Raw genomic sequence first — 27937 nt, 5'->3', positions numbered from 1 at the left:
CGATGTTTTCAGGAGACTGCCCATGTGACACAGGCATCTATGTTAGATGTAATCACCCTTCAGAAGGCCGTAGAAATTCATGGAGGTTTCGAGCATTCGTTGCGTATCACTAGGCACAGTTGACAGTTTTACCATCAAAACTGCAGCTGACCCCGACGTGATTTCAACACGCAACCTTCTGATCTGGAGTCAGATGTGCTACCGTTGCGCCACGAGGTCCCTTGAATATATACTTTCCAAAAAAACTTGCGCCAGTTGAATCTTACCAATCGATCTCACAAACCAGTCATAACTCAATCAAGATGATGCAAGAAATGTTCCATTGATTCTTACGTGATTTTTACGCTCAATCCTATAAGGAAACAGTAGCGTTTTAGTTGTGCCATGTGGCCAGTAGGAAACAACCTTACCAGTTGTGCTAACATCCAGAAAATATAGAAAAACAGAGCTATAATCATGAAGTTGCATGGATTCATCGGGCATTTCAGGCTTCGACTGTATCTTCTTTACAGTCTGCACTTCTGAAATCCAGAAAAAATACATCAATGATCATGCAAGCAAATAATTATTTCACTGTAATAAACTGCTCTGTACTGTTACGTAGAGCTCAGCACGTGTTGACTACATTTTGACAGACATTTTATTTCTAGAACATATTCAATATTAGCAAAACTACCTTGAATACTTGTTTTTTTTCATGGAAAAGTTTGTTGGTGACCTACAGCCATTATTTTCTACTCTTCAATGAGAAAAATGAAGGATGCGTCAGGATGAATTGAATCCTTATTGCTTACTATGGATGAGAATTAACCACAACATGATGTTTTCAGGAGACTGCCCATGTGACACAGGCATCTATGTTAGATGTAATCACCCTTCAGAAGGCCGTAGAAATTCATGGAAGTTTTGAGCATTCGTTGCGTATCACTAGGCACAGTTGACAGTTTTACCATCAAAACTGCAGCTGACCCCGACGTGATTTGAACACGCAACCTTCTGATCTGGAGTCAGATGCTCTACCGTTGCGCCACGAGGTCCCTTGAATATATACTTTCCAAAAAAACTTGCGCCAGTTGAATCTTACCAATCGATCTCACAAACCAGTCATAACTCAATCAAGATGATGCAAGAAATGTTCCATTGATTCTTACGTGATTTTTACGCTCAATCCTATAAGGAAACAGTAGCGTTTTAGTTGTGCCATGTGGCCAGTAGGAAACAACCTTACCAGTTGTGCTAACATCCAGAAAATATAGAAAAACAGAGCTATAATCATGAAGTTGCACGGATTCATCGGGCATTTCAGGCTTCGACTGTATCTTCTTTACAGTCTGCACTTCTGAAATCCAGAAAAAATACATCAATGATCATGCAAGCAAATAATTATTTCACTGTAATAAACTGCTCTGTACTGTTACGTAGAGCTCAGCACGTGTTGACTACATTTTGACAGACATTTTATTTCTAGAACATATTCAATATTAGCAAAACTACCTTGAATACTTGTTTTTTTTCATGGAAAAGTTTGTTGGTGACCTACAGCCATTATTTTCTACTCTTCAATGAGAAAAATGAAGGATGCGTCAGGATGAATTGAATCCTTATTGCTTACTATGGATGAGAATTAACCACAACATGATGTTTTCAGGAGACTGCCCATGTGACACAGGCATCTATGTTAGATGTAATCACCCTTCAGAAGGCCGTAGAAATTCATGGAAGTTTTGAGCATTCGTTGCGTATCACTAGGCACAGTTGACAGTTTTACCATCAAAACTGCAGCTGACCCCGACGTGATTTGAACACGCAACCTTCTGATCTGGAGTCAGATGCTCTACCGTTGCGCCACGAGGTCCCTTGAATATATACTTTCCAAAAAAACTTGCGCCAGTTGAATCTTACCAATCGATCTCACAAACCAGTCATAACTCAATCAAGATGATGCAAGAAATGTTCCATTGATTCTTACGTGATTTTTACGCTCAATCCTATAAGGAAACAGTAGCGTTTTAGTTGTGCCATGTGGCCAGTAGGAAACAACCTTACCAGTTGTGCTAACATCCAGAAAATATAGAAAAACAGAGCTATAATCATGAAGTTGCACGGATTCATCGGGCATTTCAGGCTTCGACTGTATCTTCTTTACAGTCTGCACTTCTGAAATCCAGAAAAAATACATCAATGATCATGCAAGCAATTAATTATTTCACTGTAATCAACTGCTCTGTCCTGTTACGTAGAGTTCAGCACGTGTTGACTACATTTTGACAGACATTTTATTTCTAGAACATATTCAATATTAGCAAAACTACCTTGAATACTTGTTTTTTTTCATGGAAAAGTATGTTGGTGACCTACAGCCATTATTTTCTACTCTTCAATGAGAAAAATGAAGGATGCGTCAGGATGAATTGAATCCTTATTGCTTACTATGGATGAGAAATAACCACAATACGATGTTTTCAGGAGACTGCCCATGTGACACAGGCATCTATGTTAGATGTAATCACCCTTCAGAAGGCCGTAGAAATTCATGGAAGTTTTGAGCATTCGTTGCGTATCACTAGGCACAGTTGACAGTTTTACCATCAAAACTGCAGCTGACCCCGACGTGATTTGAACACGCAACCTTCTGATCTGGAGTCAGATGCTCTACCGTTGCGCCACAAGGTCCCTTGAATATATAACTTCCAAAAAAACTTGCGCCAGTTGAATCTTACCAATCGATCTCACAAACCAGTCATAACTCAATCAAGATGATGCAAGAAATGTTCCATTGATTCGTACGTGATTTTTACGCTCAATCCTATAAGGAAACAGTAGCGTTTTAGTTGTGCCATGTGGCCAGTAGGAAACAACCTTACCAGTTGTGCTAACATCCAGAAAATATAGAAAAACAGAGCTATAATCATGAAGTTGCACGGATTCATCGGGCATTTCAGGCTTCGACTGTATCTTCTTTACAGTCTGCACTTCTGAAATCCAGAAAAAATACATCAATGATCATGCAAGCAATTAATTATTTCACTGTAATCAACTGCTCTGTCCTGTTACGTAGAGTTCAGCACGTGTTGACTACATTTTGACAGACATTTTATTTCTAGAACATATTCAATATTAGCAAAACTACCTTGAATACTTGTTTTTTTTCATGGAAAAGTTTGTTGGTGACCTACAGCCATTATTTTCTACTCTTCAATGAGAAAAATGAAGGATGCGTCAGGATGAATTGAATCCTTATTGCTTACTATGGATGAGAATTAACCACAATACGATGTTTTCAGGAGACTGCCCATGTGACACAGGCATCTATGTTAGATGTAATCACCATCAGAAGGCCGTAGAAATTCATGGAAGTTTTGAGCATTTGTTGCGTATCACTAGGCACAGTTGACAGTTTTACCATCAAACTGCAGCTGACCCCGACGTGATTTGAACACGCAACCTTCTGATCTGGAGTCAGATGCTCTACCGTTGCACCACGAGGTCCCTTGAATATATACTTTCCAAAAAAACTTGCGCCAGTTGAATCTTACCAATCGATCTCACAAACCAGTCATAACTCAATCAAGATGATGCAAGAAATGTTCCATTGATTCTTACGTGATTTTTACGCTCAATCCTATAAGGAAACAGTAGCGTTTTAGTTGTGCCATGTGGCCAGTAGGAAACAACCTTACCAGTTGTGCTAACATCCAGAAAATATAGAAAAACAGAGCTATAATCATGAAGTTGCACGGATTCATCGGGCATTTCAGGCTTCGACTGTATCTTCTTTACAGTCTGCACTTCTGAAATCCAGAAAAAATACATCAATGATCATGCAAGCAATTAATTATTTCACTGTAATCAACTGCTCTGTCCTGTTACGTAGAGTTCAGCACGTGTTGACTACATTTTGACAGACATTTTATTTCTAGAACATATTCAATATTAGCAAAACTACCTTGAATACTTGTTTTTTTTCATGGAAAAGTATGTTGGTGACCTACAGCCATTATTTTCTACTCTTCAATGAGAAAAATGAAAAGTGCGTCAGGATGAATTAAATCCTTTTTGCTTACTATGGATGAGAATTAACCACAATACGATGTTTTCAGGAGACTGCCCATGTGACACAGGCATCTATGTTAGATGTAATCACCCTTCAGAAGACCGTAGAAATTCATGGAAGTTTTGAGCATTCGTTGCGTATCACTATGCACAGTTGACAGTTTTACCATCAAAACTGCAGCTGACCCTGACGTGATTTGAACACGCAACCTTCTGATCTGGAGTCAGACGCGTTACCGTTGCGCCACGAGGTCCCTTGAATATATACTTTCTAAAAAAACTTGCGCCAGTTGAATCTTACCAATCGATCTCAGAAACCAGTCATAACTCAATCAAGATGATGCAAGAAATGTTCCATTGATTCTTACGTGATTTTTACGCTCAATCCTATAAGGAAACAGTAACATTTTAGTTGTGCCATGTGGCCAGTAGGAAACAACCTTACCAGTTGTGCTAACATCCAGAAAATATAGAAAAACAGAGCTATAATCATGAAGTTGCACGGATTCATCGGGCATTTCAGGCTTCGACTGTATCTTCTTTACAGTCTGCACTTCTGAAATCCAGAAAAAATACATCAAGGATCATGCAAGCAATTAATTATTTCACTGTAATCAACTGCTCTGTCCTGTAACGTAGAGTTCAGCACGTGTTGACTACATTTTGACAGACATTTTATTTCTAGAACATATTTAATATTAGCATAACTACCTTGAATACTTGTTTTTTTTCATGGAAAAGTTTGTTGGTGACCTACAGCCATTATTTTCTACTCTTCAATGAGAAAAAGGAAGGATGCGTCAGGATGAATTAAATCCTTATTGCTTACTATGGATGAGAATTAACCACAATACGATGTTTTCAGGAGACTGCCCATGTGACACAGGCATCTATGTTAGATGTAATCACCCTTCAGACGGCCGTAGAAATTCATGGAAGTTTCGAGCATTCGTTGCGTATCACTAGGCACAGTTGACAGTTTTACCATCAAAACTGCAGCTGACCCCGACGTGATTTGAACACGCAACCTTCTGATCTGGAGTCAGACGCGCTACCGTTGCGCCACGAGGTCCCTTGAATACATACTTTCCAAAAAAACTTGCGCCAGTTGAATCTTACCAATCGATTTCACAAACCAGTCATAACTCAATCAAGATGATGCAAGAAATGTTCCATTGATTCTTACGTGATTTTTACGCTCAATCCTATAAGGAAACAGTAGCGTTTTAGTTGTGCCATGTGGCCAGTAGGAAACAACCTTACCAGTTGTGCTAACATCCAGAAAATATAGAAAAACAGAGCTATAATCATGAAGTTGCACGGATTCATCGGGCATTTCAGGCTTCGACTGTATCTTCTTTACAGTCTGCACTTCTGAAATCCAGAAAAAATACATCAATGATCATGCAAGCAATTAATTATTTCATTGTAATCAACTGCTCTGTCCTGTTACGTAGAGTTCAGCACGTGTTGACTACATTTTGACAGACATTTTATTTCTAGAACATATTCAATATTAGCAAAACTACTTTGAATACTTGTTTTTTTTCATGGAAAAGTTTGTTGGTGACCTACAGCCATTATTTTCTACTCTTTAGTGAGAAAAATGAAGGATGCGTCAGGATGAATTGAATCCTTATTGCTTACTATGGATGAGAATTAACCACAATACGATGTTTTCAGGAGACTGCCCATGTGACACAGGCATCTATGTTAGATGTAATCACCCTTCAGAAGGCCGTAGAAATTCATGGAAGTTTTGAGCATTCGTTGCGTATCACTAGGCACAGTTGACAGTTTCACCATCAAAACTGCAGCAGACCCTGACGTGATTTGAACACGCAACCTTCTGATCTGGAGTCAGATGCGCTACCGTTGCGCCACGAGGTCCCTTGAATATATAATTTCCAAAAAAACTTGCGCCAGTTGAATCTTACCAATCGATCTCACAAACCAGTCATAACTCAATCAAGATGATGCAAGAAATGTTCCATTGATTCTTACGTGATTTTTACGCTCAATCCTATAAGGAAACAGTAGCGTTTTAGTTGTGCCATGTGGCCAGTAGGAAACAACCTTACCAGTTGTGCTAACATCCAGAAAATATAGAAAAACAGAGCTATAATCATGAAGTTGCACGGATTCATCGGGCATTTCAGGCTTCGACTGTATCTTCTTTACAGTCTGCACTTCTGAAATCCAGAAAAAATACATCTAGGATCATGCAAGCAATTAATTATTTCACTGTAATCAACTGCTCTGTCCTGTTACGTAGAGTTCAGCACGTGTTGACTACATTTTGACAGACATTTTATTTCTAGAACATATTCAATATTAGCAAAACTACTTTGAATACTTGTTTTTTTTCATGGAAAAGTTTGTTGGTGACCTACAGCCATTATTTTCTACTCTTTAATGAGAAAAATGAAGGATGCGTCAGGATGAATTGAATCCTTATTGCTTACTATAGATGAGAATTAACCACAATACGATGTTTTCAGGAGACTGCCCATGTGACACAGGCATCTATGTTAGATGTAATCACCCTTCAGAAGGCCGTAGAAATTCATGGAAGTTTTGAGCATTCGTTGCGTATCACTAGGCACAGTTGACAGTTTTACCATCAAAACTGCAGCTGACCCCGACGTGATTTGAACACGCAACCTTCTGATCTGGAGTCAGATGCGCTACCGCTGCGCCACGAGGTCCCTTGAATACATACTTTCCAAAAAAACTTGCGCCAGTTGAATCTTACCAATCGATCTCACAAACCAGTCATAACTCAATCAAGATGATGCAAGAAATGTTCCATTGATTCTTACGTGATTTTTACGCTCAATCCTATAAGGAAACAGTAGCGTTTTAGTTGTGCCATGTGGCCAGTAGGAAACAACCTTACCAGTTGTGCTAACATCCAGAAAATATAGAAAAACAGAGCTATAATCATGAAGTTGCATGGTTTCATCGGGCATTTCAGGCTTCGACTGTATCTTCTTTACAGTCTGCACTTCTGAAATCCAGAAACAATACATCAATGATCATGCAAGCAATTAATTATTTCACTGTAATCAACTGCTCTGTCCTGTAACGTAGAGTTCAGCACGTGTTGACTACATTTTGACAGACATATTATTTCTAGAACATATTCAATATTAGCAAAACTACCTTGAATACTTGTTTTTTTTCATGGAAAAGTTTGTTGGTGACCTACAGCCATTATTTTCTACTCTTCAATGAGAAAATTGAAGGATGCGTCAGGATGAATTGAATCCTTATTGCTTACTATGGATGAGAATTAACCACAATACGATGTTTTCAGGAGACTGCCCATGTGACACAGGCATCTATGTTAGATGTAATCACCCTTCAGAAGGCCGTAGAAATTCATGGAAGTTTTGAGCATTCGTTGCGTATCACTATGCACAGTTGACAGTTTTACCATCAAAACTGCAGCTGACCCCGACGTGATTTGAACACACAACCTTCTGAGCTGGAGTCAGACGCGCTACCGTTGCGCCACGAGGTCCCTTGAATAAATACTTTCTAAAAAAACTTGCGCCAGTTGAATCTTACCAATCGATCTCACAAACCAATCATAACTCAATCAAGATGATGCAAGAAATGTTCCATTGATTCTTACGTGATTTTTACGCTCAATCCTATAAGGAAACAGTAGCGTTTTAGTTGTGCCATGTGGCCAGTAGGAAACAACCTTACCAGTTGTGCTAACATCCAGAAAATATAGAAAAACAGAGCTATAATCATGAAGTTGCACGGATTCATCGGGCATTTCAGGCTTCGACTGTATCTTCTTTACAGTCTGCACTTCTGAAATCCAGAAAAAATACATCAATGATTATGCAAGCAATTAATTATTTCACTGTATTCAACTGCTCTGTCCTGTTACGTAGAGTTCAGCACGTGTTGACTACATTTTGACAGACATTTTATTTCTAGAACATATTCAATATTAGCAAAACTACCTTGAATACTTGTTTTTTTTCATGGAAAAGTTTGTTGGTGACCTACAGCCATTATTTTCTACTCTTCAATGAGAAAAATGAAGGATGCGTCAGGATGAATTGAATCCTTATTGCTTACTATGGATGAGAATTAACCACAATACGATGTTTTCAGGAGACTGCCCATGTGACACAGGCATCTATGTTAGATGTAATCACCCTTCAGAAGGCCGTAGAAATTCATGGAAGTTTTGAGCATTCGTTGCGTATCACTAGGCACAGTTGACAGTTTTACCATCAAAACTGCAGCTGACCCTGACGTGATTTGAACACGCAACCTTCTGATCTGGAGTCAGACGCGCTACCGTTGCGCCACGAGGTCCCTTGAATAAATGCTTTCTAAAAAAACTTGCGCCAGTTGAATCTTACCAATCGATCTCACAAACCAATCATAACTCAATCAAGATGATGCAAGAAATGTTCCATTGATTCTTACGTGATTTTTACGCTCAATCCTATAAGGAAACAGTAGCGTTTTAGTTGTGCCATGTGGCCAGTAGGAAACAACCTTACCAGTTGTGCTAACATCCAGAAAATATAGAAAAACAGAGCTATAATCATGAAGTTGCACGGATTCATCGGGCATTTCAGGCTTCGACTGTATCTTCTTTACAGTCTGCACTTCTGAAATCCAGAAAAAATACATCAATGATTATGCAAGTAATTAATTATTTCACTGTATTCAACTGCTCTGTCCTGTTACGTAGAGTTCAGCACGTGTTGACTACATTTTGACAGACATTTTATTTCTAGAGCATATTCAATATTAGCAAAACTACCTTGAATACTTGTTTTTTTTCATGGAAAAGTTTGTTGGTGACCTACAGCCATTATTTTCTACTCTTCAATGAGAAAAATGAAGGATGCGTCAGGATGAATTGAATCCTTATTGCTTACTATGGATGAGAATTAACCACAATACGATGTTTTCAGGAGACTGCCCATGTGACACAGGCATCTATGTTAGATGTAATCACCCTTCAGAAGGCCGTAGAAATTCATGGAAGTTTTGAGCATTCGTTGCGTATCACTAGGCACAGTTGACAGTTTTACCATCAAAACTGCAGCTGACCCCGACGTGATTTGAACACGCAACCTTCTGATCTGGAGTCAGACGCGCTACCGTTGCGCCACGAGGTCCCTTGAATATATACTTTCCAAAAAAACTTGCGCCAGTTGAATCTTACCAATCGATCTCACAAACCAGTCATAACTCAATCAAGATGATGCAAGAAATGTTCCATTGATTCTTACGTGATTTTTACGCTCAATCCTATAAGGAAACAGTAGCGTTTTAGTTGTGCCATGTGGCCAGTAGGAAACAACCTTACCAGTTGTGCTAACATCCAGAAAATATAGAAAAACAGAGCTATAATCATGAAGTTGCACGGATTCATCGGGCATTTCAGGCTTCGACTGTATCTTCTTTACAGTCTGCACTTCTGAAATCCAGAAAAAATACATCAATGATTATGCAAGCAATTAATTATTTCACTGTATTCAACTGCTCTGTCCTGTTACGTAGAGTTCAGCACGTGTTGACTACATTTTGACAGACATTTTATTTCTAGAACATATTCAATATTAGCAAAACTACCTTGAATACTTGTTTTTTTTCATGGAAAAGTTTGTTGGTGACCTACAGCCATTATTTTTTACTCTTCAATGAGAAAAATGAAGGATGCGTCAGGATGAATTGAATCCTTATTGCTTACTATGGATGAGAATTAACCACAATACGATGTTTTCAGGAGACTGCCCATGTGACACAGGCATCTATGTTAGATGTAATCACCATCAGAAGGCCGTAGAAATTCATGGAAGTTTTGAGCATTCGTTGCGTATCACTAGGCACAGTTGACAGTTTTACCATCAAAAACTGCAGCTGACCCCGACGTGATTTGAACATGCAACCTTCTGATCTGGAGTCAGACGCGCTACCGCTGCGCCACGAGGTCCCTTGAATACATACTTTCCAAAAAAACTTGCGCCAGTTGAATCTTACCAATCGATCTCACAAACCAGTCATAACTCAATCAAGATGATGCAAGAAATGTTCCATTGATTCTTACGTGATTTTTACGCTCAATCCTATAAGGAAACAGTAGCGTTTTAGTTGTGCCATGTGGCCAGTAGGAAACAACCTTACCAGTTGTGCTAACATCCAGAAAATATAGAAAAACAGAGCTATAATCATGAAGTTGCATGGTTTCATCGGGCATTTCAGGCTTCGACTGTATCTTCTTTACAGTCTGCACTTCTGAAATCCAGAAAAAATACATCAATGATTATGCAAGCAATTAATTATTTCACTGTATTCAACTGCTCTGTGCTGTTACGTAGAGTTCAGCACGTGTTGACTACATTTTGACAGACATTTTATTTCTAGAACATATTCAATATTAGCAAAACTACCTTGAATACTTGTTTTTTTTCATGGAAAAGTTTGTTGGTGACCTACAGCCATTATTTTCTACTCTTCAATGAGAAAAATGAAGGATGCGTCAGGATGAATTGAATCCTTATTGCTTACTATGGATGAGAATTAACCACAATACGATGTTTTCAGGAGACTGCCCATGTGACACAGGCATCTATGTTAGATGTAATCACCATCAGAAGGCCGTAGAAATTCATGGAAGTTTTGAGCATTCGTTGCGTATCACTAGGCACAGTTGACAGTTTTACCATCAAAAACTGCAGCTGACCCCGACGTGATTTGAACACGCAACCTTCTGATCTGGAGTCAGACGCGCTACCGCTGCGCCACGAGGTCCCTTGAATACATACTTTCCAAAAAAACTTGCGCCAGTTGAATCTTACCAATCGATCTCACAAACCAGTCATAACTCAATCAAGATGATGCAAGAAATGTTCCATTGATTCTTACGTGATTTTTACGCTCAATCCTATAAGGAAACAGTAGCGTTTTAGTTGTGCCATGTGGCCAGTAGGAAACAACCTTACCAGTTGTGCTAACATCCAGAAAATATAGAAAAACAGAGCTATAATCATGAAGTTGCATGGTTTCATCGGGCATTTCAGGCTTCGACTGTATCTTCTTTACAGTCTGCACTTCTGAAATCCAGAAACAATACATCAATGATCATGCAAGCAATTAATTATTTCACTGTAATCAACTGCTCTGTCCTGTAACGTAGAGTTCAGCACGTGTTGACTACATTTTGACAGACATATTATTTCTAGAACATATTCAATATTAGCAAAACTACCTTGAATACTTGTTTTTTTTCATGGAAAAGTTTGTTGGTGACCTACAGCCATTATTTTCTACTCTTCAATGAGAAAATTGAAGGATGCGTCAGGATGAATTGAATCCTTATTGCTTACTATGGATGAGAATTAACCACAATACGATGTTTTCAGGAGACTGCCCATGTGACACAGGCATCTATGTTAGATGTAATCACCATCAGAAGGCCGTAGAAATTCATGGAAGTTTTGAGCATTCGTTGCGTATCACTATGCACAGTTGACAGTTTTACCATCAAAACTGCAGCTGACCCCGACGTGATTTGAACACACAACCTTCTGAGCTGGAGTCAGACGCGCTACCGTTGCGCCACGAGGTCCCTTGAATAAATACTTTCTAAAAAAACTTGCGCCAGTTGAATCTTACCAATCGATCTCACAAACCAATCATAACTCAATCAAGATGATGCAAGAAATGTTCCATTGATTCTTACGTGATTTTTACGCTCAATCCTATAAGGAAACAGTAGCGTTTTAGTTGTGCCATGTGGCCAGTAGGAAACAACCTTACCAGTTGTGCTAACATCCAGAAAATATAGAAAAACAGAGCTATAATCATGAAGTTGCACGGATTCATCGGGCATTTCAGGCTTCGACTGTATCTTCTTTACAGTCTGCACTTCTGAAATCCAGAAAAAATACATCAATGATTATGCAAGCAATTAATTATTTCACTGTATTCAACTGCTCTGTCCTGTTACGTAGAGTTCAGCACGTGTTGACTACATTTTGACAGACATTTTATTTCTAGAACATATTCAATATTAGCAAAACTACCTTGAATACTTGTTTTTTTTCATGGAAAAGTTTGTTGGTGACCTACAGCCATTATTTTCTACTCTTCAATGAGAAAAATGAAGGATGCGTCAGGATGAATTGAATCCTTATTGCTTACTATGGATGAGAATTAACCACAATACGATGTTTTCAGGAGACTGCCCATGTGACACAGGCATCTATGTTAGATGTAATCACCCTTCAGAAGACCGTAGAAATTCATGGAAGTTTTGAGCATTCGTTGCGTATCACTATGCACAGTTGACAGTTTTACCATCAAAACTGCAGCTGACCCTGACGTGATTTGAACACGCAACCTTCTGATCTGGAGTCAGATGCGTTACCGTTGCGCCACGAGGTCCCTTGAATATATACTTTCTAAAAAAACTTGCGCCAGTTGAATCTTACCAATCGATCTCACAAACCAGTCATAACTCAATCAAGATGATGCAAGAAATGTTCCATTGATTCTTACGTGATTTTTACGCTCAATCCTATAAGGAAACAGTAACGTTTTAGTTGTGCCATGTGGCCAGTAGGAAACAACCTTACCAGTTGTGCTAACATCCAGAAAATATAGAAAAACAGAGCTATAATCATGAAGTTGCACGGATTCATCGGGCATTTCAGGCTTCGACTGTATCTTCTTTACAGTCTGCACTTCTGAAATCCAGAAAAAATACATCAAGGATCATGCAAGCAATTAATTATTTCACTGTAATCAACTGCTCTGTCCTGTAACGTAGAGTTCAGCACGTGTTGACTACATTTTGACAGACATTTTATTTCTAGAACATATTTAATATTAGCAAAACTACCTTGAATACTTGTTTTTTTTCATGGAAAAGTTTGTTGGTGACCTACAGCCATTATTTTCTACTCTTCAATGAGAAAAATGAAAAGTGCGTCAGGATGAATTAAATCCTTTTTGCTTACTATGGATGAGAATTAACCACAATACGATGTTTTCAGGAGACTGCCCATGTGACACAGGCATCTATGTTAGATGTAATCACCCTTCAGAAGACCGTAGAAATTCATGGAAGTTTTGAGCATTCGTTGCGTATCACTATGCACAGTTGACAGTTTTACAATCAAAACTGCAGCTGACCCTGACGTGATTTGAACACGCAACCTTCTGATCTGGAGTCAGACGCGTTACCGTTGTGCCACGAGGTCCCTTGAATATATACTTTCTAAAAAAACTTGCGCCAGTTGAATCTTACCAATCGATCTCAGAAACCAGTCATAACTCAATCAAGATGATGCAAGAAATGTTCCATTGATTCTTACGTGATTTTTACGCTCAATCCTATAAGGAAACAGTAACATTTTAGTTGTGCCATGTGGCCAGTAGGAAACAACCTTACCAGTTGTGCTAACATCCAGAAAATATAGAAAAACAGAGCTATAATCATGAAGTTGCACGGATTCATCGGGCATTTCAGGCTTCGACTGTATCTTCTTTACAGTCTGCACTTCTGAAATCCAGAAAAAATACATCAAGGATCATGCAAGCAATTAATTATTTCACTGTAATCAACTGCTCTGTCCTGTAACGTAGAGTTCAGCACGTGTTGACTACATTTTGACAGACATTTTATTTCTAGAACATATTTAATATTAGCAAAACTACCTTGAATACTTGTTTTTTTTCATGGAAAAGTTTGTTGGTGACCTACAGCCATTATTTTCTACTCTTCAATGAGAAAAATGAAAAGTGCGTCAGGATGAATTAAATCCTTTTTGCTTACTATGGATGAGAATTAACCACAATACGATGTTTTCAGGAGACTGCCCATGTGACACAGGCATCTATGTTAGATGTAATCACCCTTCAGAAGACCGTAGAAATTCATGGAAGTTTTGAGCATTCGTTGCGTATCACTAGGCACAGTTGACAGTTTTACCATCAAAAACTGCAGCTGACCCCGACGTGATTTGAACACGCAACCTTCTGATCTGGAGTCAGACGCGCTACCGCTGCGCCACGAGGTCCCTTGAATACATACTTTCCAAAAAAACTTGCGCCAGTTGAATCTTACCAATCGATCTCAGAAACCAGTCATAACTCAATCAAGATGATGCAAGAAATGTTCCATTGATTCTTACGTGATTTTTACGCTCAATCCTATAAGGAAACAGTAACATTTTAGTTGTGCCATGTGGCCAGTAGGAAACAACCTTACCAGTTGTGCTAACATCCAGAAAATATAGAAAAACAGAGCTATAATCATGAAGTTGCACGGATTCATCGGGCATTTCAGGCTTCGACTGTATCTTCTTTACAGTCTGCACTTCTGAAATCCAGAAAAAATACATCAAGGATCATGCAAGCAATTAATTATTTCACTGTAATCAACTGCTCTGTCCTGTAACCAGTGTCGGACTGGGGCATGAAGGGCCCACCGGGGGAATTCAGTGATAGGGGCCCACTATATTGGGGTGTGGCCAACTTTAGGAGTGGATGTGGCCAGTAAAGGGGGTGTGGTCAGGCCATGGAGGACAACTTATAGCACTATTTTAAATGTGCACCTTTTGCATTAGACCCTGCCCATTCTACTGGTAGGGAACTACATGGGACCCATTAATAAAACACTTGTGGTTTGGTAGAAACTCCAGTACCAGCTCCTGTCGTCTCCTAATGCACCAAGACAGTTACTTATGATAAGTGCATCATTTGGTTACCTCCAACCCTCGCCTCATATGTTGTTATTGCCCATCATGTATTGAGCTTATTAAAAGCCATTACAAGGGCTACACAAACCAAATAATAACATCCTCAATTAGAAGACATAAACTGCACAATTAATTTTTTAGTACAATGGTTACCAACCTGTTGTTGCTGTGACATGTCCTGGAATAAAAGTCAATTCATAAAAAACAAGTGATTGTAATTCTCAACAAATCTCAGTGAAATCCATCTAATTTCATTTTAAATACGGTTGATATATGCCTATAATACTTTCACTATATCACCCCTAAATTCTAAACAGGACAACCATCAAAAAGAATGCACAATAGGCAAAAGGAAAAATATATAAATATAATTATGTTCTCCTATGCATGTGCCTTTCTACACTAACATACAATATAGACCAACATATTATACAACCCTGAATGATTATATTTTCAACTGGATGCAATTGGAATACTAGACTACATGAAAAGCTCCCTTCATTTGCCAGATCTTGTATACACAGTCTGATTATTAAAATGACTCTTTGTTATAATTATTTTTTAAGGACTCTTACAGAATATGCCACTCGTCAAAGACCATACACACAGCATCAGTGCTACTACGGTTGCGTACTTCACCAATGAATGCTTGTTGAGAAGGGAAATTTTAAAAAACAAAAAAATGAACAGAATACAGCCCATCCAAAGCCTGTCACATTTATTCCATATATGCTGGTATGCTGCCAGTGTTGTATGAAAGAGAATATAAATATCAAAGGACGGGCGCAAATGGGGGAAGGGTAAAGAAACACAAGGATTGGGTCAATGAATAAGTCAAGGGGAAAACGGTCCCAAAGTCATTAAAGGATGTTGGTCTTCTAGTTCCACCTATACCGATGTCCCAGATGGTAAACTTACATCAATGTGACCTTTTCTATTCCATACAGTATTTGAATAATGTGTCCTCTTGCTTCAAAAAAGCACCACCACGATGTACTTTTACTCCCCTCTAAACCTGTTTCTTCTCCTCACCAGAGTGCACATATTGGAGACCAGGGAGAGAACAGAGAAAGATCTCATGGTGTTTTACGTTCTCTATTTATTAAGTTAAAACATGGGGTTAAAAACACTCACATTTTGTATGTTAAAAAGGTATCTTTCAGTCCATATGTTTCCTCGATCAAACGGCAGTATCCAGCTTCTGTATCCCAGCCACGATCAAACTGGCTGGGCTTCAGATAACCCGGGGAAACTCTGCAGCGTCAGAGGGGGCGTGGTCTATTGCGTCCAGTGTTGTATGAACCTATGATGACCAAACTGACCTTGGATCAGTATGTTGATATCAGGACGTCCTCCTCCCCTGCTCAAACTGCTGAAAAACACACTACCGCGCCTGGGCTCTCTGCATCTGCGCGGTAGTGTGGTTACAGGAGATGTGACCGCCGCCGCCATCTAAACAAAGTTCAACATCAAGCTCCGCCCTAACAACAGAGGGGGCGGAGCTTCAACCCCGCTGGGCCTACCGGTGGATTGCCCGGCTGTCCGGCGGGCCAGTCCGAGGCTGCCTGTAACGTAGAGTTCAGCACGTGTTGACTACATTTTGACAGACATTTTATTTCTAGAACATATTTAATATTAGCAAAACTACCTTGAATACTTGTTTTTTTTCATGGAAAAGTTTGTTGGTGACCTACAGCCATTATTTTCTACTCTTCAATGAGAAAAAGGAAGGATGCGTCAGGATGAATTAAATCCTTATTGCTTACTATGGATGAGAATTAACCACAATACGATGTTTTCAGGAGACTGCCCATGTGACACAGGCATCTATGTTAGATGTAATCACCCTTCAGACGGCCGTAGAAATTCATGGAAGTTTCGAGCATTCGTTGCGTATCACTAGGCACAGTTGACAGTTTTACCATCAAAACTGCAGCTGACCCCGACGTGATTTGAACACGCAACCTTCTGATCTGGAGTCAGACGCGCTACCATTGCGCCACGAGGTCCCTTGAATATATACTTTCTAAAAAAACTTGCACCAGTTGAATCTTACCAATCGATCTCACAAACCAGTCATAACTCAATCAAGATGATGCAAGAAATGTTCCATTGATTCTTACGTGATTTTTACGCTCAATCCTATAAGGAAACAGTAACGTTTTAGTTGTGCCATGTGGCCAGTAGGAAACAACCTTACCAGTTGTGCTAACATCCAGAAAATATAGAAAAACAGAGCTATAATCATGAAGTTGCACGGATTCATCGGGCATTTCAGGCTTCGACTGTATCTTCTTTACAGTCTGCACTTCTGAAATCCAGAAAAAATACATCAAGGATCATGCAAGCAATTAATTATTTCACTGTAATCAACTGCTCTGTCCTGTAACGTAGAGTTCAGCACGTGTTGACTACATTTTGACAGACATTTTATTTCTAGAACATATTTAATATTAGCAAAACTACCTTGAATACTTGTTTTTTTTCATGGAAAAGTTTGTTGGTGACCTACAGCCATTATTTTCTACTCTTCAATGAGAAAAATGAAAAGTGCGTCAGGATGAATTAAATCCTTTTTGCTTACTATGGATGAGAATTAACCACAATACGATGTTTTCAGGAGACTGCCCATGTGACACAGGCATCTATGTTAGATGTAATCACCCTTCAGAAGGCCGTAGAAATTCATGGAAGTTTTGAGCATTCGTTGCGTATCACTAGGCACAGTTGACAGTTTTACCATCAAAACTGCAGCTGACCCCGACGTGATTTCAACACGCAACCTTCTGATCTGGAGTCAGACGCGCTACCGTTGCGCCACGAGGTCCCTTGAATACATACTTTCCAAAAAAACTTGCGCCAGTTGAATCTTACCAATCGATCTCACAAACCAATCATAACTCAATCAAGATGATGCAAGAAATGTTCCATTGATTCTTACGTGATTTTTACGCTCAATCCTATAAGGAAACAGTAACATTTTAGTTGTGCCATGTGGCCAGTAGGAAACAACCTTACCAGTTGTGCTAACATCCAGAAAATATAGAAAAACAGAGCTATAATCATGAAGTTGCACGGATTCATCGGGCATTTCAGGCTTCGACTGTATCTTCTTTACAGTCTGCACTTCTGAAATCCAGAAACAATACATCAATGATCATGCAAGCAATTAATTATTTCACTGTAATCAACTGCTCTGTCCTGTAACGTAGAGTTCAGCACGTGTTGACTACATTTTGACAGACATATTATTTCTAGAACATATTCAATATTAGCAAAACTACCTTGAATACTTGTTTTTTTTCATGGAAAAGTTTGTTGGTGACCTACAGCCATTATTTTCTACTCTTCAATGAGAAAAATGAAGGATGCGTCAGGATGAATTAAATCCTTATTGCTTACTATGGATGAGAATTAACCACAATACGATGTTTTCAGGAGACTGCCCATGTGACACAGGCATCTATGTTAGATGTAATCACCCTTCAGACGGCCGTAGAAATTCATGGAAGTTTCGAGCATTCGTTGCGTATCACTAGGCACAGTTGACAGTTTTACCATCAAAACTGCAGCTGACCCCGACGTGATTTGAACACGCAACCTTCTGATCTGGAGTCAGACGCGCTACCATTGCGCCACGAGGTATCTTGAATATATACTTTCTAAAAAAACTTGCGCCAGTTGAATCTTACCAATCGATCTCACAAACCAGTCATAACTCAATCAAGGTGATGCAAGAAATGTTCCATTGATTCTTACGTGATTTTTACGCTCAATCCTATAAGGAAACAGTAACGTTTTAGTTGTGCCATGTGGCCAGTAGGAAACAACCTTACCAGTTGTGCTAACATCCAGAAAATATAGAAAAACAGAGCTATAATCATGAAGTTGCACGGATTCATCGGGCATTTCAGGCTTCGACTGTATCTTCTTTACAGTCTGCACTTCTGAAATCCAGAAAAAATACATCAAGGATCATGCAAGCAATTAATTATTTCACTGTAATCAACTGCTCTGTCCTGTAACGTAGAGTTCAGCACGTGTTGACTACATTTTGACAGACATTTTATTTCTAGAACATATTTAATATTAGCAAAACTACCTTGAAGGCCGTAGAAATTCATGGAAGTTTTGAGCATTCGTTGCGTATCACTAGGCACAGTTGACAGTTTTACCATCAAAACTGCAGCTGACCCCGACGTGATTTGAACATGCAACCTTCCGATCTGGAGTCAGACGTGCTACCGTTGCGCCACGAGGTCCCTCGAATATATACTTTCTAACAAAAACTTGCGCCAGTTGAATCTTACCAATCGATCTCACAAACCAGTCATAACTCAATCAAGATGATGCAAGAAATGTTCCATTGATTCTTACGTGATTTTTACGCTCAATCCTATAAGGAAACAGTAGCGTTTAGTTGTGCCATGTGGCCAGTAGGAAACAACCTTACCAGTTGTGCTAACATCCAGAAAATATAGAAAAACAGAGCTATAATCATGAAGTTGCAGGGATTCATCGGGCATTTCAGGCTTCGACTGTATCTTCTTTACAGTCTGCACTTCTGAAATCCAGAAAAAATACATCAAGGATCATGCAAGCAATTAATTATTTCACTGTAATCAACTGCTCTGTCCTGTAACGTAGAGTTCAGCACGTGTTGACTACATTTTGACAGACATTTTATTTCTAGAACATATTTAATATTAGCAAAACTACCTTGAATACTTGTTTTTTTTCATGGAAAAGTTTGTTGGTGACCTACAGCCATTTTTTTCTACTCTTCAATGAGAAAAATGAAAAGTGCGTCAGGATGAATTAAATCCTTATTGCTTACTATGGATGAGAATTAACCACAATATGATGTTTTCAGGAGACTGCCCATGTGACACAGGCATCTATGTTAGATGTAATCACCCTTCAGAAGGCCGTAGAAATTCATGGAAGTTTCGAGCATTCGTTGTGTATCACTAGGCACAGTTGACAGTTTTACCATCAAAACTGCAGCTGACCCTGACGTGATCTGAACACGCAACCTTCTGATCTGGAGTCAGACGAGCTACTGTTGCGCCACAAGGTCCCTTGAATACATACTTTCTAAAAAAACTTGCGCCTGTTGAATCTTGAATTTTTACGCTCAATCCTATAAGGAAACAGTAGCGTTTTAGTTGTGCCATGTGGCCAGTAGGAAACAACCTTACCAGTTGTGCTAACATCCAGAAAACATAGAAAAGGTCCCTTGAATATATACTTTCTAAAAAAACTTGCGCCAGTTGAATCTTACCAATCGATCTCACAAACCAGTCATAACTCAATCAAGATGATGCGAAAAATGTTCCATTGATTCTTACGTGATTTTTACGCTCAATCCTATAAGGAAACAGTAGCGTTTTAGATGTGCCATGTGGCCAGTAGAAAACAACCTTACCAGTTGTGCTAACATCCAGAAAATAAAGAAAAGGTCCCTTGAATATATACTTTCTAAAAAAACTTGCGCCAGTTGAATCTTACCAATCGATCTCACAAACCAGTCATAACTCAATCAAGATGATGCGAAAAATGTTCCATTGATTCTTACGTGATTTTTACGCTCAATCCTATAAGGAAACAGTAGCGTTTTAGTTGTGCCATGTGGCCAGTAGGAAACAACCTTACCAGTTGTGCTAACATCCAGAAAATATAGAAATACAGAGCTATAACCATGAAGTTGCAAGGATTCATCGGGCATTTCAGGTTTCGACTGTATCTTCTTTACAGTCTGCACTTCTGAAATCCAGAAAAAATACATCAAGGATCATGCAATCAATTAATCATTTTACTGTAATCAACTGCTCTGTTCTGTAACGTAGAGTTCAGCACGTGTTGACTACATTTTTACAGACATTTTATTGCCAGAACATATTCAATATTAGCAAAACTACCTTGAATACTTGTTTTTTTTCATGGAAAAGTTTGTTGGTGACCTACAGCCATTATTTTCTACTCTTCAATGAGAAAAATGAAGGATGCGTCAGGATGAATTGAATCCTTATTGCTTGCTATGGATGAAAATTAACCACAATACGATGTTTTTAGGAGACTGCCCATGTGACACAGGCATCTATGTTAGATGTAATCACCCTTCAGAAGGCCGTAGAAATTCATGGAAGTTTTGAGCATTCGTTGCGTATCACTAGGCACAGTTGACAGTTTTACCATCAAAACTGCAGCTGACCCCGACGTGATTTGAACACGCAACCTTCTGATCTGGAGTCAGACGCGCTACCGTTGCGCCACGAGGTCCCTTGAATATATACTTTCTAAAAAAACTTGCGCCAGTTGAATCTTACCAATCGATCTCACAAACCAGTCATAACTCAATCAAGATGATGCAAGAAATGTTCCATTGATTCTTACGTGATTTTTACGCTCAATCCTATAAGGAAACAGTAACGTTTTAGTTGTGCCATGTGGCCAGTAGGAAACAACCTTACCAGTTGTGCTAACATCCAGAAAATATAGAAAAACAGAGCTATAATCATGAAGTTGCACGGATTCATCGGGCATTTCAGGCTTCGACTGTATCTTCTTTACAGTCTGCACTTCTGAAATCCAGAAAAAATACATCAAGGATCATGCAAGCAATTAATTATTTCACTGTAATCAACTGCTCTGTCCTGTAACGTAGAGTTCAGCACGTGTTGACTACATTTTGACAGACATTTTATTTCTAGAACATATTTAATATTAGCAAAACTACCTTGAATACTTGTTTTTTTTCATGGAAAAGTTTGTTGGTGACCTACAGCCATTATTTTCTACTCTTCAATGAGAAAAATGAAAAGTGCGTCAGGATGAATTAAATCCTTTTTGCTTACTATGGATGAGAATTAACCACAATACGATGTTTTCAGGAGACTGCCCATGTGACACAGGCATCTATGTTAGATGTAATCACCCTTCAGAAGACCGTAGAAATTCATAGAAGTTTTGAGCATTCGTTGCGTATCACTATGCACAGTTGACAGTTTTACCATCAAAACTGCAGCTGACCCTGACGTGATTTGAACACGCAACCTTCTGATCTGGAGTCAGACGCGTTACCGTTGTGCCACGAGGTCCCTTGAATATATACTTTCTAAAAAAACTTGCGCCAGTTGAATCTTACCAATCGATCTCAGAAACCAGTCATAACTCAATCAAGATGATGCAAGAAATGTTCCATTGATTCTTACGTGATTTTTACGCTCAATCCTATAAGGAAACAGTAACATTTTAGTTGTGCCATGTGGCCAGTAGGAAACAACCTTACCAGTTGTGCTAACATCCAGAAAATATAGAAAAACAGAGCTATAATCATGAAGTTGCACGGATTCATCGGGCATTTCAGGCTTCGACTGTATCTTCTTTACAGTCTGCACTTCTGAAATCCAGAAAAAATACATCAAGGATCATGCAAGCAATTAATTATTTCACTGTAATCAACTGCTCTGTCCTGTAACGTAGAGTTCAGCACGTGTTGACTACATTTTGACAGACATTTTATTTCTAGAACATATTTAATATTAGCAAAACTACCTTGAATACTTGTTTTTTTTCATGGAAAAGTTTGTTGGTGACCTACAGCCATTATTTTCTACTCTTCAATGAGAAAAATGAAAAGTGCGTCAGGATGAATTAAATCCTTTTTGCTTACTATGGATGAGAATTAACCACAATACGATGTTTTCAGGAGACTGCCCATGTGACACAGGCATCTATGTTAGATGTAATCACCCTTCAGAAGACCGTAGAAATTCATGGAAGTTTTGAGCATTCGTTGCGTATCACTATGCACAGTTGACAGTTTTACCATCAAAACTGCAGCTGACCCTGACGTGATTTGAACACGCAACCTTCTGATCTGGAGTCAGACGCGTTACCGTTGCGCCACGAGGTCCCTTGAATATATACTTTCTAAAAAAACTTGCGCCAGTTGAATCTTACCAATCGATCTCAGAAACCAGTCATAACTCAATCAAGATGATGCAAGAAATGTTCCATTGATTCTTACGTGATTTTTACGCTCAATCCTATAAGGAAACAGTAACATTTTAGTTGTGCCATGTGGCCAGTAGGAAACAACCTTACCAGTTGTGCTAACATCCAGAAAATATAGAAAAACAGAGCTATAATCATGAAGTTGCACGGATTCATCGGGCATTTCAGGCTTCGACTGTATCTTCTTTACAGTCTGCACTTCTGAAATCCAGAAAAAATACATCAAGGATCATGCAAGCAATTAATTATTTCACTGTAATCAACTGCTCTGTCCTGTAACGTAGAGTTCAGCACGTGTTGACTACATTTTGACAGACATTTTATTTCTAGAACATATTTAATATTAGCAAAACTACCTTGAATACTTGTTTTTTTTCATGGAAAAGTTTGTTGGTGACCTACAGCCATTATTTTCTACTCTTCAATGAGAAAAAGGAAGGATGCGTCAGGATGAATTAAATCCTTATTGCTTACTATGGATGAGAATTAACCACAATACGATGTTTTCAGGAGACTGCCCATGTGACACAGGCATCTATGTTAGATGTAATCACCCTTCAGACTGCCGTAGAAATTCATGGAAGTTTCGAGCATTCGTTGCGTATCACTAGGCACAGTTGACAGTTTTACCATCAAAACTGCAGCTGACCCCGACGTGATTTGAACACGCAACCTTCTGATCTGGAGTCAGACGCGCTACCATTGCGCCACGAGGTCCCTTGTATATATACTTTCTAAAAAAACTTGCACCAGTTGAATCTTACCAATCGATCTCACAAACCAGTCATAACTCAATCAAGATGATGCAAGAAATGTTCCATTGATTCTTACGTGATTTTTACGCTCAATCCTATAAGGAAACAGTAACGTTTTAGTTGTGCCATGTGGCCAGTAGGAAACAACCTTACCAGTTGTGCTAACATCCAGAAAATATAGAAAAACAGAGCTATAATCATGAAGTTGCACGGATTCATCGGGCATTTCAGGCTTCGACTGTATCTTCTTTACAGTCTGCACTTCTGAAATCCAGAAAAAATACATCAAGGATCATGCAAGCAATTAATTATTTCACTGTAATCAACTGCTCTGTCCTGTAACGTAGAGTTCAGCACGTGTTGACTACATTTTGACAGACATTTTATTTCTAGAACATATTTAATATTAGCAAAACTACCTTGAATACTTGTTTTTTTTCATGGAAAAGTTTGTTGGTGACCTACAGCCATTATTTTCTACTCTTCAATGAGAAAAATGAAAAGTGCGTCAGGATGAATTAAATCCTTTTTGCTTACTATGGATGAGAATTAACCACAATACGATGTTTTCAGGAGACTGCCCATGTGACACAGGCATCTATGTTAGATGTAATCACCCTTCAGAAGGCCGTAGAAATTCATGGAAGTTTCGAGCATTCGTTGCGTATCACTATGCACAGTTGACAGTTTTACCATCAAAACTGCAGCTGACCCTGACGTGATTTGAACACGCAACCTTCTGATCTGGAGTCAGACGCGTTACCGTTGCGCCACGAGGTCCCTTGAATATATACTTTCTAAAAAAACTTGCGCCAGTTGAATCTTACCAATCGATCTCAGAAACCAGTCATAACTCAATCAAGATGATGCAAGAAATGTTCCATTGATTCTTACGTGATTTTTACGCTCAATCCTATAAGGAAACAGTAACATTTTAGTTGTGCCATGTGGCCAGTAGGAAACAACCTTACCAGTTGTGCTAACATCCAGAAAATATAGAAAAACAGAGCTATAATCATGAAGTTGCACGGATTCATCGGGCATTTCAGGCTTCGACTGTATCTTCTTTACAGTCTGCACTTCTGAAATCCAGAAAAAATACATCAAGGATCATGCAAGCAATTAATTATTTCACTGTAATCAACTGCTCTGTCCTGTAACCAGTGTCGGACTGGGGCATGAAGGGCCCACCGGGGGAATTCAGTGATAGGGGCCCACTATATTGGGGTGTGGCCAACTTTAGGAGTGGATGTGGCCAGTAAAGGGGGTGTGGTCAGGCCATGGAGGACAACTTATAGCACTATTTTAAATGTGCACCTTTTGCATTAGACCCTGCCCATTCTACTGGTAGGGAACTACATGGGACCCATTAATAAAACACTTGTGGTTTGGTAGAAACTCCAGTACCAGCTCCTGTCGTCTCCTAATGCACCAAGACAGTTACTTATGATAAGTGCATCATTTGGTTACCTCCAACCCTCGCCTCATATGTTGTTATTGCCCATCATGTATTGAGCTTATTAAAAGCCATTACAAGGGCTACACAAACCAAATAATAACATCCTCAATTAGAAGACATAAACTGCACAATTAATTTTTTAGTACAATGGTTACCAACCTGTTGTTGCTGTGACATGTCCTGGAATAAAAGTCAATTCATAAAAAACAAGTGATTGTAATTCTCAACAAATCTCAGTGAAATCCATCTAATTTCATTTTAAATACGGTTGATATATGCCTATAATACTTTCACTATATCACCCCTAAATTCTAAACAGGACAACCATCAAAAAGAATGCACAATAGGCAAAAGGAAAAATATATAAATATAATTATGTTCTCCTATGCATGTGCCTTTCTACACTAACATACAATATAGACCAACATATTATACAACCCTGAATGATTATATTTTCAACTGGATGCAATTGGAATACTAGACTACATGAAAAGCTCCCTTCATTTGCCAGATCTTGTATACACAGTCTGATTATTAAAATGACTCTTTGTTATAATTATTTTTTAAGGACTCTTACAGAATATGCCACTCGTCAAAGACCATACACACAGCATCAGTGCTACTACGGTTGCGTACTTCACCAATGAATGCTTGTTGAGAAGGGAAATTTTAAAAAACAAAAAAATGAACAGAATACAGCCCATCCAAAGCCTGTCACATTTATTCCATATATGCTGGTATGCTGCCAGTGTTGTATGAAAGAGAATATAAATATCAAAGGACGGGCGCAAATGGGGGAAGGGTAAAGAAACACAAGGATTGGGTCAATGAATAAGTCAAGGGGAAAACGGTCCCAAAGTCATTAAAGGATGTTGGTCTTCTAGTTCCACCTATACCGATGTCCCAGATGGTAAACTTACATCAATGTGACCTTTTCTATTCCATACAGTATTTGAATAATGTGTCCTCTTGCTTCAAAAAAGCACCACCACGATGTACTTTTACTCCCCTCTAAACCTGTTTCTTCTCCTCACCAGAGTGCACATATTGGAGACCAGGGAGAGAACAGAGAAAGATCTCATGGTGTTTTACGTTCTCTATTTATTAAGTTAAAACATGGGGTTAAAAACACTCACATTTTGTATGTTAAAAAGGTATCTTTCAGTCCATATGTTTCCTCGATCAAACGGCAGTATCCAGCTTCTGTATCCCAGCCACGATCAAACTGGCTGGGCTTCAGATAACCCGGGGAAACTCTGCAGCGTCAGAGGGGGCGTGGTCTATTGCGTCCAGTGTTGTATGAACCTATGATGACCAAACTGACCTTGGATCAGTATGTTGATATCAGGACGTCCTCCTCCCCTGCTCAAACTGCTGAAAAACACACTACCGCGCCTGGGCTCTCTGCATCTGCGCGGTAGTGTGGTTACAGGAGATGTGACCGCCGCCGCCATCTAAACAAAGTTCAACATCAAGCTCCGCCCTAACAACAGAGGGGGCGGAGCTTCAACCCCGCTGGGCCTACCGGTGGATTGCCCGGCTGTCCGGCGGGCCAGTCCGAGGCTGCCTGTAACGTAGAGTTCAGCACGTGTTGACTACATTTTGACAGACATTTTATTTCTAGAACATATTTAATATTAGCAAAACTACCTTGAATACTTGTTTTTTTTCATGGAAAAGTTTGTTGGTGACCTACAGCCATTATTTTCTACTCTTCAATGAGAAAAAGGAAGGATGCGTCAGGATGAATTAAATCCTTATTGCTTACTATGGATGAGAATTAACCACAATACGATGTTTTCAGGAGACTGCCCATGTGACACAGGCATCTATGTTAGATGTAATCACCCTTCAGACGGCCGTAGAAATTCATGGAAGTTTCGAGCATTCGTTGCGTATCACTAGGCACAGTTGACAGTTTTACCATCAAAACTGCAGCTGACCCCGACGTGATTTGAACACGCAACCTTCTGATCTGGAGTCAGACGCGCTACCATTGCGCCACGAGGTCCCTTGAATATATACTTTCTAAAAAAACTTGCACCAGTTGAATCTTACCAATCGATCTCACAAACCAGTCATAACTCAATCAAGATGATGCAAGAAATGTTCCATTGATTCTTACGTGATTTTTACGCTCAATCCTATAAGGAAACAGTAACGTTTTAGTTGTGCCATGTGGCCAGTAGGAAACAACCTTACCAGTTGTGCTAACATCCAGAAAATATAGAAAAACAGAGCTATAATCATGAAGTTGCACGGATTCATCGGGCATTTCAGGCTTCGACTGTATCTTCTTTACAGTCTGCACTTCTGAAATCCAGAAAAAATACATCAAGGATCATGCAAGCAATTAATTATTTCACTGTAATCAACTGCTCTGTCCTGTAACGTAGAGTTCAGCACGTGTTGACTACATTTTGACAGACATTTTATTTCTAGAACATATTTAATATTAGCAAAACTACCTTGAATACTTGTTTTTTTTCATGGAAAAGTTTGTTGGTGACCTACAGCCATTATTTTCTACTCTTCAATGAGAAAAATGAAAAGTGCGTCAGGATGAATTAAATCCTTTTTGCTTACTATGGATGAGAATTAACCACAATACGATGTTTTCAGGAGACTGCCCATGTGACACAGGCATCTATGTTAGATGTAATCACCCTTCAGAAGGCCGTAGAAATTCATGGAAGTTTTGAGCATTCGTTGCGTATCACTAGGCACAGTTGACAGTTTTACCATCAAAACTGCAGCTGACCCCGACGTGATTTCAACACGCAACCTTCTGATCTGGAGTCAGACGCGCTACCGTTGCGCCACGAGGTCCCTTGAATACATACTTTCCAAAAAAACTTGCGCCAGTTGAATCTTACCAATCGATCTCACAAACCAATCAT

At 39.2% G+C, this 27937-nt stretch overlaps 28 non-coding genes across 28 annotated transcripts; all 28 read right to left on the bottom strand.

The window, feature by feature from the left end:
• Positions 1–147: 147 nt before the first annotated feature.
• Positions 148–219, bottom strand: TRNAW-CCA (transfer RNA tryptophan (anticodon CCA)). Its single transcript has one exon. It is a non-coding gene; the product is annotated as a tRNA-Trp (tRNA).
• A 746-nt stretch (positions 220–965) lies between these two features.
• Positions 966–1037, bottom strand: TRNAW-CCA (transfer RNA tryptophan (anticodon CCA)). The gene has a single exon. It is a non-coding gene; the product is annotated as a tRNA-Trp (tRNA).
• A 746-nt stretch (positions 1038–1783) lies between these two features.
• On the bottom strand, positions 1784–1855 carry TRNAW-CCA (transfer RNA tryptophan (anticodon CCA)). The gene has a single exon. It is a non-coding gene; the product is annotated as a tRNA-Trp (tRNA).
• Positions 1856–2601: 746 nt separating this feature from the next.
• Positions 2602–2673, bottom strand: TRNAW-CCA (transfer RNA tryptophan (anticodon CCA)). Its single transcript has one exon. It is a non-coding gene; the product is annotated as a tRNA-Trp (tRNA).
• A 744-nt stretch (positions 2674–3417) lies between these two features.
• Positions 3418–3489, bottom strand: TRNAW-CCA (transfer RNA tryptophan (anticodon CCA)). The gene has a single exon. It is a non-coding gene; the product is annotated as a tRNA-Trp (tRNA).
• Positions 3490–4235: 746 nt separating this feature from the next.
• TRNAW-CCA (transfer RNA tryptophan (anticodon CCA)) lies at positions 4236–4307 on the bottom strand. The gene has a single exon. It is a non-coding gene; the product is annotated as a tRNA-Trp (tRNA).
• A 746-nt stretch (positions 4308–5053) lies between these two features.
• Positions 5054–5125, bottom strand: TRNAW-CCA (transfer RNA tryptophan (anticodon CCA)). The gene has a single exon. It is a non-coding gene; the product is annotated as a tRNA-Trp (tRNA).
• Positions 5126–5871: 746 nt separating this feature from the next.
• Positions 5872–5943, bottom strand: TRNAW-CCA (transfer RNA tryptophan (anticodon CCA)). Its single transcript has one exon. It is a non-coding gene; the product is annotated as a tRNA-Trp (tRNA).
• Positions 5944–6689: 746 nt separating this feature from the next.
• On the bottom strand, positions 6690–6761 carry TRNAW-CCA (transfer RNA tryptophan (anticodon CCA)). Its single transcript has one exon. It is a non-coding gene; the product is annotated as a tRNA-Trp (tRNA).
• A 746-nt stretch (positions 6762–7507) lies between these two features.
• Positions 7508–7579, bottom strand: TRNAW-CCA (transfer RNA tryptophan (anticodon CCA)). Its single transcript has one exon. It is a non-coding gene; the product is annotated as a tRNA-Trp (tRNA).
• A 746-nt stretch (positions 7580–8325) lies between these two features.
• On the bottom strand, positions 8326–8397 carry TRNAW-CCA (transfer RNA tryptophan (anticodon CCA)). The gene has a single exon. It is a non-coding gene; the product is annotated as a tRNA-Trp (tRNA).
• Positions 8398–9143: 746 nt separating this feature from the next.
• TRNAW-CCA (transfer RNA tryptophan (anticodon CCA)) lies at positions 9144–9215 on the bottom strand. The gene has a single exon. It is a non-coding gene; the product is annotated as a tRNA-Trp (tRNA).
• Positions 9216–9961: 746 nt separating this feature from the next.
• On the bottom strand, positions 9962–10033 carry TRNAW-CCA (transfer RNA tryptophan (anticodon CCA)). The gene has a single exon. It is a non-coding gene; the product is annotated as a tRNA-Trp (tRNA).
• Positions 10034–10779: 746 nt separating this feature from the next.
• On the bottom strand, positions 10780–10851 carry TRNAW-CCA (transfer RNA tryptophan (anticodon CCA)). Its single transcript has one exon. It is a non-coding gene; the product is annotated as a tRNA-Trp (tRNA).
• A 745-nt stretch (positions 10852–11596) lies between these two features.
• On the bottom strand, positions 11597–11668 carry TRNAW-CCA (transfer RNA tryptophan (anticodon CCA)). The gene has a single exon. It is a non-coding gene; the product is annotated as a tRNA-Trp (tRNA).
• A 746-nt stretch (positions 11669–12414) lies between these two features.
• TRNAW-CCA (transfer RNA tryptophan (anticodon CCA)) lies at positions 12415–12486 on the bottom strand. The gene has a single exon. It is a non-coding gene; the product is annotated as a tRNA-Trp (tRNA).
• A 746-nt stretch (positions 12487–13232) lies between these two features.
• TRNAW-CCA (transfer RNA tryptophan (anticodon CCA)) lies at positions 13233–13304 on the bottom strand. The gene has a single exon. It is a non-coding gene; the product is annotated as a tRNA-Trp (tRNA).
• Positions 13305–14051: 747 nt separating this feature from the next.
• On the bottom strand, positions 14052–14123 carry TRNAW-CCA (transfer RNA tryptophan (anticodon CCA)). The gene has a single exon. It is a non-coding gene; the product is annotated as a tRNA-Trp (tRNA).
• A 2618-nt stretch (positions 14124–16741) lies between these two features.
• On the bottom strand, positions 16742–16813 carry TRNAW-CCA (transfer RNA tryptophan (anticodon CCA)). The gene has a single exon. It is a non-coding gene; the product is annotated as a tRNA-Trp (tRNA).
• A 746-nt stretch (positions 16814–17559) lies between these two features.
• TRNAW-CCA (transfer RNA tryptophan (anticodon CCA)) lies at positions 17560–17631 on the bottom strand. The gene has a single exon. It is a non-coding gene; the product is annotated as a tRNA-Trp (tRNA).
• Positions 17632–18377: 746 nt separating this feature from the next.
• TRNAW-CCA (transfer RNA tryptophan (anticodon CCA)) lies at positions 18378–18449 on the bottom strand. Its single transcript has one exon. It is a non-coding gene; the product is annotated as a tRNA-Trp (tRNA).
• Positions 18450–21014: 2565 nt separating this feature from the next.
• On the bottom strand, positions 21015–21086 carry TRNAW-CCA (transfer RNA tryptophan (anticodon CCA)). Its single transcript has one exon. It is a non-coding gene; the product is annotated as a tRNA-Trp (tRNA).
• A 746-nt stretch (positions 21087–21832) lies between these two features.
• Positions 21833–21904, bottom strand: TRNAW-CCA (transfer RNA tryptophan (anticodon CCA)). Its single transcript has one exon. It is a non-coding gene; the product is annotated as a tRNA-Trp (tRNA).
• A 746-nt stretch (positions 21905–22650) lies between these two features.
• On the bottom strand, positions 22651–22722 carry TRNAW-CCA (transfer RNA tryptophan (anticodon CCA)). The gene has a single exon. It is a non-coding gene; the product is annotated as a tRNA-Trp (tRNA).
• A 746-nt stretch (positions 22723–23468) lies between these two features.
• TRNAW-CCA (transfer RNA tryptophan (anticodon CCA)) lies at positions 23469–23540 on the bottom strand. The gene has a single exon. It is a non-coding gene; the product is annotated as a tRNA-Trp (tRNA).
• A 746-nt stretch (positions 23541–24286) lies between these two features.
• Positions 24287–24358, bottom strand: TRNAW-CCA (transfer RNA tryptophan (anticodon CCA)). The gene has a single exon. It is a non-coding gene; the product is annotated as a tRNA-Trp (tRNA).
• Positions 24359–26976: 2618 nt separating this feature from the next.
• TRNAW-CCA (transfer RNA tryptophan (anticodon CCA)) lies at positions 26977–27048 on the bottom strand. The gene has a single exon. It is a non-coding gene; the product is annotated as a tRNA-Trp (tRNA).
• A 746-nt stretch (positions 27049–27794) lies between these two features.
• On the bottom strand, positions 27795–27866 carry TRNAW-CCA (transfer RNA tryptophan (anticodon CCA)). Its single transcript has one exon. It is a non-coding gene; the product is annotated as a tRNA-Trp (tRNA).
• Between the last annotated feature and the right edge of the window lie 71 nt (positions 27867–27937).

The sequence above is a fragment of the Mixophyes fleayi genome, chromosome 4 (assembly GCF_038048845.1).
Source record: "Mixophyes fleayi isolate aMixFle1 chromosome 4, aMixFle1.hap1, whole genome shotgun sequence".
In the NCBI taxonomy this organism is placed as follows: Eukaryota; Metazoa; Chordata; class Amphibia; order Anura; family Limnodynastidae; genus Mixophyes; species Mixophyes fleayi.
Note: the sequence above shows the minus strand (reverse complement) of the source record. Positions and strands in the feature narration are given on the sequence as shown.